The following is a 12,104-nucleotide window of genomic DNA, read 5'->3' on the forward strand; positions in this document are numbered from 1 at the left end:
AAAGGGAAAAAAAAAGAGTGAAAAAGGCCTATGTTATATTTACTGGCATTTTCTCCAAGCTGTGGAAGTGTGTGACATGCATTTGTGTTTACCCTCCTTTATGTGCTCTTCCATTGGGTAGACTTGGCTAAAAATTGAAACCCAAAATGAACCTGAATTCATCAGGAACTCGGGTGCCAGATCATTTTGCTCCATTACTAGACCAGTCAGAATATAATTTTAGCACCACCTGATTTATTTTTGCCTCAACTTTTGGAAATTCAAGTGCATAGGGCATTCTCTTCCAGGAATCTTAAGAATTGTGAATAAATTCCTACAATCTCCCAAGATTCATGATGAAATAATGAGATATCAATATTCACTCAGCCAAGGCCATGGCCATGGTCATTGGCCACTTAGGCACTTTGCCTGGGTTTTGTGTTGTTATAACAGAATACCACAGACTAGGTTAAGTTATAAAGAAAAATAAGTTTACTTTTTAAATTTCTGGGGGCTAGGAAGTCCGAGGTCACATGGTTTACATCTGGTAACGGCCTCCTTAATGCCCTGTCCCAGGGTGGAAGAGGGAAGGGCAAGAGAGCACTTTCAAGAGATTAAACTTGTGGCCTCAAGCCTTTTTATAATGGCATTAGTGCATTCATGATTGTGTCGCCCTTTGTGACTTAAACACCTCCCATTAGACCCCATACCCAACATCGTTACACTGGGTTTTAAGTTTCTATCATATGCTTTCTGGAAGACACATTCAAACCATAGGCACTTTTCAACTGCTTGACATGTTTTTGAAATGAACACCTGCAAATCAAATGGATTCAACACGTGCGGCATTTACAAGGTACCATCCACTGTGCTAGGGTAACCCAGAAGAAAACTAGCTGTGTCTTTTGAACACAAGATACTGATTTAGATTGAAGTGAAAATCATTCATATGTGAAGTACTGAATGGGCATCAACTATTCAAAACAGTAATGAATGGATTCCTCATTGCTGTGTCTAGGTGCACTGCTTCTACTTCTGCATTTTTCTCAGGCCATCTTCAGTGACAGAGTGCTCGTCATCCCTTTAGCTAACGTCCTCCAACCCTCCAGCTAATAGCCTCCACTTGGAGGCCACTGCTCCACCCCATTACTTCAGGTCTTGCACATTTCCAGCTTATCTAAAGCCCTTGGATTTTGGCACTAACTCCCTTCCTCTGTACCTGTCATTAGACATCTTGGTGGCAGAGCAGGAGGCCATTGCAGGGAAGGTTCTCTGTATTATACACAGTGGATATCCACATGCAGGACACAGACTGAATGGCTCAGATAGAGAGCTTGCTATATAGACTTTGTGGACATGCTTAATTTGTATCTCCATTTCTGGCTTGCTCAGTAGTCTTGTTGAGAAAATCCTACCACCATCTCCCAGAAATACTAGGATCTGGAAAAGATGAGGGAAAGAGCTGGAATGTCAAGAAACACTGAAATAATTCAAACATGGCTACCTCCAATAAGAGAGCCAGAGAAAAACAGCATGCAAAGCTGCCCATTCTCACCAATACCTCCCCATCCTCCTTCCCAGCCACCTCACCTAACGCCCATCTCCCTTCAACCTCCCTCTTTCTCGCCACAGCGTTAAAAACCCCAGCCTATAAGAAAGGTGTGCTCTCTTCCCTCTCAGAGTGTTACTCTGACTGCCAAGTGCCCTTGTCAGGTCTTTTCTCCCTAATAAAGGCCTGCTGCTTGTAAAGGTTGCAAATTTCTCTCTGTGTTTCTCTCCTTTTCCTTTTCTTAAGGACCACCTAGGGTCAGTATAGCAATGGTTTAGTCATTTAAGGTTGAAATTCTTTTCCTCAAAGTAATAATTTAAGTAGTGACCCTAATGATTATCTGAAAAGAGATTGTGTGTGTGTGTGTGTGTGTGTGCATGTGTGTGCAGTAACTTGTGGGATTTTTTGTCTCTATTTTATTTTAATATAAAGTGCCCCTCGCATGGGCTCACATATTCTCACGACATATCTGAGGCCTGTGTCTCTAGCTGGTGGTGCTGTTTGAGAGGTGGTGAAAACTTCAGGAGGTGGGGGCCAGTTGGAGGAAGTAGGTCACTGGGATGTGCCTTTGAAGGATATTTTGTCTCTGGCCCCTTCCTGTCTCTGCCTGCTTCCTGGGTGACATAAAGTAAGCAACTCGGCTCCTGCACAACCTCTGCCATGGTGTTCTGTCTCTCCACAGCCCAGAAACAACAGAGCTGGCAAGCATGGACTGAACCTCTGAAACCATGACCCAAAATAAATCTTTCTTCCTTTATGTTGTTTCTCTCAGGTCACAACAATGAAAAAGCCTATGAAAAAATAATTTTCAAGGCTGGCAGAGTGGTTCAAATGGTAAGAGTGCCAGCCTGGCAAACATGAGGCCCTGAGTTCAAAACCCAGTGCCACCAAAAAAAAAAAAAAAAAGAGGGCTGGTGGAGTGGCTCAAGTGGTAGAGTACCTGCCTAACAATTGTGAGGCCTTGAGTTCAAACCCCAGTACTTCCAAAAAAGAAAAAAATTTTTCAAAAATCAACCAAACTGAGGCTAACCCCTTATGTACCTCAGTGGCTTTCAGCTAGAGGATCTCACTGTAGTCTTTTCAGACTGGAACATGTTTTCGAGAAGTTTACATAAAACCCTTATCATTCTTTCTTCAGACCCACCTTGCTTTTCTCCTGCTCCTCCTTCTTCTCTATTTCCCATTCAGTCAATCCAAAGCCTAATTTTGAAGTGAAATTTTATTCTCCCACAGGATGCTCCAGGCTTTGTGTATGTAGGGCAAAACGTTGGTTTGTGTATCTAAACTCTGCCATGCCACTCCTGTCCTCACAGCTGGAAATTCAGGCAAGGCCCTGGAAGCTTGGAGAAGGCAGGTGAGGTGGGAGGTGGGGAGTGGCTTAGGAGTCCTGTGAGCAGATGTTCATTCAGCTTTTTCTGGGGGAAGATCAGGATGCCTAGCTCCATGCAACTGGCATATTTGTCACATTAATTACTTAAGTATAGAACTGAGCAATAACCCCCAAAGCATCGGATCTGCTTATTGGTGATTTTGCTTACTCTTAATTGACCAGTGGTTGCACTTGGTGATGTAGTAGTCCTTTCTGATCTGTGGAAGTTGCATTCTGAGACCCGAAGGGATGTGACTGTGGATGGTGCTGAGCCCAATTGCCATCAGCCAGAATGTGTTTCTCTTCATGTCTTGTGCCCTCAAATTTAATTTCTTTTCCATCCTAACTAAGCACTTAGCACACACTGTGACTATAACTTTTATAGTTTAAGGTACAACAACAAAACTAGCATGAATTTCTTTTTTCTTGTTTTATAGCTAGATGTTCTTACTATAGATCTTAGCAACCTCAACATACGACTATTTTTTTCCTTATTAAAGTCCGGAACTTCCACCTTTTCATCAAGAGGAAGCAGTTTATGGATTCTCTTTGTTATATCTGAATTGCCAGCATCACTATTCTTGTACTTTGGGACCAGCATTAAATAAAATAAAGGTTACTTGTGCACAAGCACTGTGACACTGGGACAGCTAAACTGAAAACCGAGCTGTCTTCTGGGCAGGTAGTATATACCATACACTGCGGTGTAAATATGCTAGTTCAAAGGAGGATTCATGTCCTGGGCGGGACCTACAGGGGTGGCATGAGATTTCATCATGCTGTTCAGAATGTGCGCAATTTAAAACTAATAAATTATGTCTTTGTGAAATTTTCCGTTTAATATTTTGGACTGTGGTTTGACCACGGTAACTCAAACTGTGGAAATGGACTTCATGGATGGGGGGTGGGGACTACCGTATTGTTAATTTCACTGTTCTTATGTCCTGTATTAGTTTTCTTTTTTTGGGGGGGGGTGTCAAAATTCTCTCAACAGTCACAGATAATACTGGTCAGGACCAGATCCCATTCTGAACCTTAGTGGGGGATGGGGTTAAGGTCCAGGGGAGGAGATATCTTTCTAGGTCTTCTCCCTTCTCATCTTGGTCTACCGTCTCTTTTGCCTCCTCTTCTGTCTTTCTTTCCTCCTTTCTTTCTCGTTTCTTCTGCTTACATGCTTCTTAACCTGTTCTTCAAGCCATCCACACGGACGCTACAGTTTCTTGCTCCCCATCTTAGGGGAGCAAAACTCATCCCAGACGGTCAAAGTCTTGGGATGCATTATTTGTTCCTCTACTTTTCAACTTGGGCTTAGTTCTGCTTTTACAAGAGATTTTTGGTTATCTCACTTAACTATTCTGGGACTTAGTTTCCTCATCTATAAAATACAAGGGTGAGATTGGAGTCTCCACAGGAGACCAAGTCTCTCAGAGACCAGTTCTATAAGCCTTTATTTACAAAACATCAGTGATCACTTCTGTACTTTTAACCAACAGATCAATACTAAACAGACAGCCAGACACTGTAAAAAGCTACAAAAGTCACAACATAATTCTATGGACCTCGATAAGTATAAACTGGACAACCATCCCACGGAGTGCTTCATGATTTCTGTTTCTCCTTAGGCACAAATAAGAACTTTAAATAGATTCGGCTGACCAGACAATTAGAGACTCTGGGTCCTCTATCTGTCTTTAGATCCACCTTTACTGCTGGGCATAGTGCTTCACACTTGTCATTCCAGCTATCTGGAAGGCAGAGATCAGGAGGATGGTGGTTCAAGGCAAAAAATTAGAGAAACCCATTTCAACGAATAACTTAGGTGTGGTGGTGTTGTAAGACAGCTCAGACAGAGACAGGGCACCAAGGCTTTCGGGAAGCAAGTTTATTAAGCAAGCTGGCAGCAACTCAGCAATCCAAAGGCTGGGCCCCGAGAACAAAGGGGGCTTTCCTTATATAGCATTTAGAGTGGTTTACAGAAATGGGGGGTGGAGTACAACTTGTCATTGACTATTTTAACCTCTGGGGTGAGGTGACCCTGCTCTGGTCTCGCCCCAGGTGCTACTTGACATTCCTCAAATCCGGGGTTTTTGTTTGTTTGTTTGTTTGTTTCACTGTTGCACTCATTATCTCTCATTATCTCCCTTCCCCCTCCCTGCCTTCCTGCCACATTCCCTTCTTTGATGCGCAGACCCTCTTCTGGGTCAAAGAGCATCATCTTGATCCAGGGGTTTATGTTTTCACAGTCATTACATGAGCAGCTGTCTTCCCGGCACATATACTTATCATTTGACATACAAGTTTCGCCCAGGCTAGGCCTATATACACATCGAAGTATATAGATATTGACCTTCTGCGGTTGTAAACCTATGTTCAGCTAATGATCTCCCGGGTGCTGGTGAAGCTTCAGACCTCTAACCATTGCTCCCAAGGGTGATAGATGACCATCATGAGAGCACACCTCATAGGTGGTGTGGTTGTGGGTGCATGACCCAAAAACCATGCCTGCACAAGAATGTAAGTTTGGAAAACCAGAGTTTTGATAACAACACTTCCCACTTGGGTAGTGCACACACCTGAGTCACAGTCCCAGGCCTGGGGATCACAGGGTAGAAAACTGACCAAGATTAGCAAGAAGAAAACACGAAAGGGACTCTTCCTCATAGGCAAGATGGGGGACTTCTCAAGCTTCTGCCATGCATAGACTAGTCAGTTTCCGGACTGACTAAAGCAAGGCTGGTGTTTCGCCATTCATGGTCTCCTGTTGTCTCCTGGGAAGTAGGGTGCTGCTGGGGAAGGGTGCGGGCATTCCTGAGGGTGATCTTGCACAGCGAGGCTGGGTCAAGGATGCACTCCCACTTGAGGGAAGCTGGCTTCACTCAGCTGTGGTAGATCCAGGGAATGATCTCTGCTCCCTTAACCGTGGTGGGGGTAGATAAAAAAAACAACAAAATGGCCCCTCCAGGGAGATTTAGCGGTTGAACATTCCATTCCTTTACCCAAAAGCACCCTCTGGTTTATAAGGATGTGTGGGAGTTGCCAGTCTCTTTCTTACACAGTCATTGATTTTTGAGAGAGTCACCCCAAGAGCCTGCATTTGCTGTCTCAGGCTGAGGTCACCCATTTCCTTAAGGGCCCCTCAAGATCCTTGACTGAAGCGGGTAGACACCCAAAAAGAATTTCAAAAGGGGAGAGACCTGTCTGTTTAGGGGGCTAGACCTAATCTTGAGCAAGGCTATGGGCAGTAACTGATCCCACTGTAAGTGGGTCTCCTGGCATAGTTTTCCCAATTACAATTTTAGAGTAATGTTAATACGTGTTCATACATTCTACTTTCCCTGAACTCTGGGGACGGTAAGCCATGTGTAGCTTCCAAGTTATTCCTAAGCCCTTAGCCATCAACCCTACCACCTCAGCCACGAAGGCCAGCCCATTGTCTGACCAATAGAGACAGGTATTCCGAATCAACGGATGATTTCCTTTAACAGGCACCTGGCCACATCTTGGGCTTTCTCAGTCCAAGTGGAGAAGGCTTTCATACATCCTGAGAAGGTACAAACAAACACCAGCAAATATGTACATCCCCTGGCCCATGGCATCTCAGTGAAGTCCACAATCAGGTTTTCATAAGGAGTTCCTCCAACACTTTGTACTTGGGGTGGCACCCTTGGCCCTTGTCAGGGATTGTTTTTGGCACACAGACTACACCTTTCACATACTGTCTTATATGCTGGAGAGCTCGGGAACAAAAGCATGCTGGCCAAGGTGGTCTTGAGAGCTGTTCACCCTGAGTGAGTTCCTTCATGGAATTGCTTGACAAACGTGGGAGCTAGCAATTCTGGAATTGTAGCACAGCCATTGGCAAACTTCCACCATCCACCCAGTAGAAAACTTCCCTCCTCAGTTTTAAAGCAAGCCTGTTCTTGTGGTGTGTACCGTGGGTCCCATTTAGATAAAGGGAATGGGAATAAGGCAGCTGTCCATGAAGTTGAAGTTTGTCCTCCTGTGAAAGCTGCTTATTTGGTTTCTCCGAACAGCTGTTGTCTCTCCCTTCTGGTGCCCTTGGCAGTGCATGACCACTACTCAGTTAGGGGCCCATACAGCTTCTAGCAATTCCAGAATTTCTTGTCCATACTTAACATTATTTCCTTCTGAGTTAATGAGCCCTCTTTCTTCATAGAGGGCTCCATGGACATGAATGGGAGTACAGGCATATTTAGAGTCTGTATAGATGTTTACCTGCACTCCTGCAGGGAGATGGAGCACCTGCATGAGAGCAATGAACTCAGCTTTTTGTGCAGAGGTCCTGACTGGCAGGGGACGTGCTTCAATGACAGCATCGAGTCACTACTGCATATCTGGCAAAACATGTGTTGTCCTGGACAAAGCTGCTGCCAGCTGTGAAATACTCAATGCCCAGATGACTGATGGACTGATCAGTCAAGTCTGGCCAGCTGAAGAACACCTCATCCATAACCTCTAATCAGTCATGCTCGGGGGTTCTGAATCAACAGGCAATAGGTGGCCAGGTTTACAGTCTTAACCTCTAGTGAGATACGTGGGTTTTTGCATATATGCTTTGATAGCTGACCACTTGGGAATTTGTCAGCCAATAATTTCCTTTATGTTACATAAGAGTCAAAACAGAGTGGGAAACTCAGACTATGAGTTCTTGTCCCAAAGTAAGTTTGTCTGCTTCAGCCATCAAGACAGCAGTAGCCACCAGGGTGTACAGGCAGGACAGCCAGCCTCGGGATACTGCATCAAGTTGCTTTGATAAATAGGCCACCAGGCGGTGCCAAGAACTGAACAGCTGGATCAAGACGCCTCCATCTGTCCCCAGTCTTTCATGTTGAAAGACGCCCTAGAGCAGGGGCATTTGTGAGTGCCCTTTTAATTTCTTCAAAGGGTTTTTCTTGCTCCTCTCCCCATATCATGGGTTCCCGTTCTCCGCACTTTGTGGCTTCATAAAGGGGTTTTGCCAAGAGAGTGTAATTGGGGATCCAGATCTGGCAGAAACCTGCAGCCCCTAGAAATTCTCTAATCTGTTGATGGGTTTGGGGGCCATCATGAAGCAGATGGCCTGTTTCCTCTCAGGGCCCAGTCTACATTGTCCTTGTGACAGGTGAAACCCGAGATATTTGACAGTATCCTGGCAAATCTGAGCTTTCTTTTGGGAAACCTTATATCCTGCCTTCCACAAAAGGAAGAGAAGGAGGGTGAGTTCCTTATATACAATCCTCCTGAGTTGGTCCAGCCAACAGAAGATCATCTATCTACTGGAGGAGTGTGCAGCCATGCTGGTCAGCTGAGAAAGCCTTTAGGTTGGACACCAGGGCAGTTCCAAAGATAGTGAGAGAGTTTTTTGAAGCCTTGTGGCAACTGGGTCCAAGTCAATTGTCCCTTTTCTCCAGTACAAGAACTTTCCCATTGGAAGGCAAAGATGGGTTGGCCCTGTGGGCCAGGCAGATGCAGAAAAATGCATCCTTAAGGTCCATGCAGGTAAAGTACTTTGCCTCAGCTGGGATAAGGCCCAAAAACGTGTATGGTTTGGGACTACACGGTGTAAAGTGATGGTTGCTGAGTTGGTTGTATGAAGGTCCTGGACTGGCCTAAAGTCTTCAGTCCCTGGTTTTTGGACAGGAAGCAAGGGAGTGTTCCAGGGAGACTGACAAGGTTGGAGGACCCCATACTTTAGAAGTCTGTCAAGATGCTTTTGGATCCAAATCTGGGCCTTGCAAGGAATGTAGTACTGCCTTTGGCTAACAAGAATGGCTCCTGGCTTTAATTCTACCACCAAGAGAGGTATGTTCTGAGCCAGTTTGTAGGGGTTGTCCTCAGCCCATACTTCTGGAATCTTAAAGGGAAGCTCAGACATCTCAGGAATCTCTTCTTTAGAGGCACAGAGTAGCCATTCCTCTTCCTGCACAACAATGAGAGTTAGAATATTGGCTTCAGGCCCTTTCATCTTTAAGGTTGCTGTGCCATCAGAGTCAGAAGTTATCTGTGACCTTAGTTTGTGCAAGTCTCTTCCCTTCAAGGCCACAGGGCAATCAGGAAGGTAGAGGAACTCATGCCTTACTTCTTGCTTTCCAAGATTACATTTTCTGGATACAAGAAAGGGGCGGTGAGTCTAATCTCCCATGGCCCCAACAATGGTTGCATGTCTGTGTGAGAGAGGGCCCACAGTTTGGGTTACAACTGAATGGACCACACCACTGTCCATCATTAGGTCAGTGGGTTAGCCCCCTATCATCATTTGGACCATAGGCTCCTGGGGGCCCAGTAGAATGGAGCCCATCCTAGTCTTCCTCATAATCCTCAAAAGTGGCTAGCCTGATGATGTCTTCCTTTCAGGGGTTGCTTCTCCCCTGAGCAGGCTGATACTTTCCTTCAACAACTTGGCCTCTGCCTCTGGTCTGGGGGACTTTCTGGGGGCCCCTGGGCTGTTGGAAACAGTCATTTTTCCAGTATCATTCCTGTTGACAGTAAGCTCACTGGTTTCACCTTAGTTCCTCTCTAGGGTGAGGCCATTATGGGTGTGCTGACCACTGTCCACGGGAATTGCCTCTTCTTCTGCCATGGCCTGCATGCCAGTGCCCACCCAACTGATCATCTAGAGCCACAGTAAGTAGGTCCACCTTTCTTTTCATCTTTCTATCAGCCTCCCATTTGGCCTCCTGATCTTGATTGACAAAGACTTTTGTGGCCACCTCCAGAAGATGGCTGGCATTCATACCAGCAAACCCCTCAAGCTTTTGTAATTTTCACTTTGTGTCCCCCTGTGCTTGGCTGACAAATGCTGCACTAATCATCCTCTGGTGTTTGGCTGCCTCTGGGTCAGAAGGGGTGTACAGGTGGAAGGCCTCACATAGCTGTGCATAAAACTGGCCAGGGTTCTCGTCTGGCCCTTGGAGAACTGTTGTCTTACTCATGTTTGTGCTTTTTTTCCTCTTTCCTTCATGCCTCCTAATAATGCCTCCTGATACCATTCAAACCACTAGTAATCTTGGTCATCATTAGGGTACCAATGGGGTTCCTCCTTGGGGAAATGGCCCTGAGCATAGGTTTGGGTGCCCTATGCACGATCTTCCAGCCACTTTAGCACTGCCAAGGTTATAAGGCATCGCTCCTCAGTATTAAATAGAATCAGAAGAAGCTGTTGGCAGTCTGTCCAGGTGGGCTTATGAGTTTGGATGATGGGCTGCACTAGATCAATCAGAGCCTGAGGTTTTTCTGTGAAGGAGAGGGTGTGGTGCTTCCAATTTAGGAGGTCTGTGGTGGTAAAGGGATGGTACACAAATGTCCACCTTTCTCCTTGTATCTGACCATGCTGGTCATAATATATTGGGCCCTGGACCTCTCTCAAGAGCATCTGCAAGGCAGTGGGTTCTGGGGGAGAGGCTAGGTCCATATTGGGACTATTCAAATGTTCCTGGTTCAACCTAGGGGCCAGTTTCACAGGGAGTTGTGGAGTGAGGATTTGTGGGCTCAGAGTGAGCATGAGGTTCATGGGGCCTGAGGAAGGTGGGGTTGTTGCAGTTTCAAGGACTCCTGGGCCTGTCCTTGTAGGCATATTTGCTGCTGGGGCTTCCCCATCTGATGTTGCTTCCCTGTCCAAGGGTGGAGGTGAAGGGGCAAAAGGGGATGGGTACAGTGGCACATAAGGAGGCAAGGTCTCCTTGGGGTCCCCTGCTAATATGGGTTTCTCTGGCTTTTTACATTTTCCCCTGCACTTTGAAGCTGCTGCTACCCTGGCTACTATGACCCACATGCTTTCTCTAGGTGGGGCTTTAGCCATGTGAGCCGACTGAGGACTGCATCCTGCCAGCAGCCAATATAAGGAAACATTTGGGTGTTCCAGGTGCCCCTACAACCACTTCAAAAACTCTATTGACTATGACCTTATCTAATGACCCCTCTGAGGGCCATCCTACACCAAAAGCAGGCTGGTCTATTTCACAGAAGGTCCTAAGCTTGTCAGGAGTCAGCTTGACTCTGTAATTTCCATTAAATCCCCTTTTAAAGTTCTTAAGCATACACTCTAGGAGGGTGTTCTTACTCTGACCTCTTCCCATCCCTCCTGTTCCCAGACATGAAGTCAGAGACAAAAACAGAAGGTATAAGGGCCGTGGAGAGGAGGTAAGGGATTCTCCTCTCCAGCACACAGGGGGGAAACAAATATTACCACTTGCTTCATTTGTCTCATGTCTCTTAGCCACAGTGAGTCCATATAAACCCCAGTCTGGAGGTCCTGTTAGCACTCACCCTGGACCATATGCATTCGCCACAGACCCACAGATCAGGATTCTGCATTCACTTCACAGCTGGGCTGCATCTCAGGCTTGTACTTTCACACACTCTCACACAGCACAGTAATTCCACCCCTTTCCCTGAACCTGAGAGACATGGTTTCACCCCATGTCTCATGGTTTTAGTAACCACCAAAAGGTGGTTACTAGGTGTCTCACTGAGAGTTGATCAGACTCCTTTTCTGCCTCCTTGAGGCAGGCCTGAATTTGGACCTGGTTTCTTACCAGTCTGATGAGGGGCTCCCAGGTTGGTTCCCGAGACTGTGTGGGTCCCTTTGTGCAACCAAAGCACACCTCCTCAGTTCACCAAGAGAAAGTCTCCCTCCCCTTAGATCAACATGGTCTGGTGGTGCCTGGCAGGGACGGCCCTCCTGGTGGGCTGGAAATGCTGAGCCAGTGACAAGGAGGTGAAAACACTGCCCTCCAAATCCCAGACAAGTCCCCAGAAATGTTGTAGGATGGCTCAGATAGAGAGACAGGGCACCAAAGCTTTTGGAAATCAAGTTTATTAAGCAAGCTGGCAGTGACTCAGTGTACTCAAGCAGAAAGGCTGAGCCCCAAGAACAAATGGAGCCCTTCTAATATACCATTTAGAGCAGGTTACAGAAACAGGGAGGGTACAGCTTGTCCCATACATAATTGCATGTTATTTCATTGGTTGCTTTAACCTCTGGGGCAGAAATGGGTATGAGTACAGCTTGTCATTAGCTACTTTAACCTCTAGGGCTAGGTGGCCCTTCTCTGGTTTCACCCAGGTGCTACTTGACATTCCTCAAATCCAGTTTTTTGTTTGTTTGTTTCATTGTTGCATTCATTATTTCTCATTGTCTCTCATTATCTCCCTTCCCCCTCCCTGCCTTCCTTCTACAGTGGCATTCTTTTGTGCTCTCAGCTATGC

The sequence above is a fragment of the Castor canadensis genome, chromosome 11, assembly GCF_047511655.1.
Source record: "Castor canadensis chromosome 11, mCasCan1.hap1v2, whole genome shotgun sequence".
NCBI classification, from domain to species: Eukaryota; Metazoa; Chordata; class Mammalia; order Rodentia; family Castoridae; genus Castor; species Castor canadensis.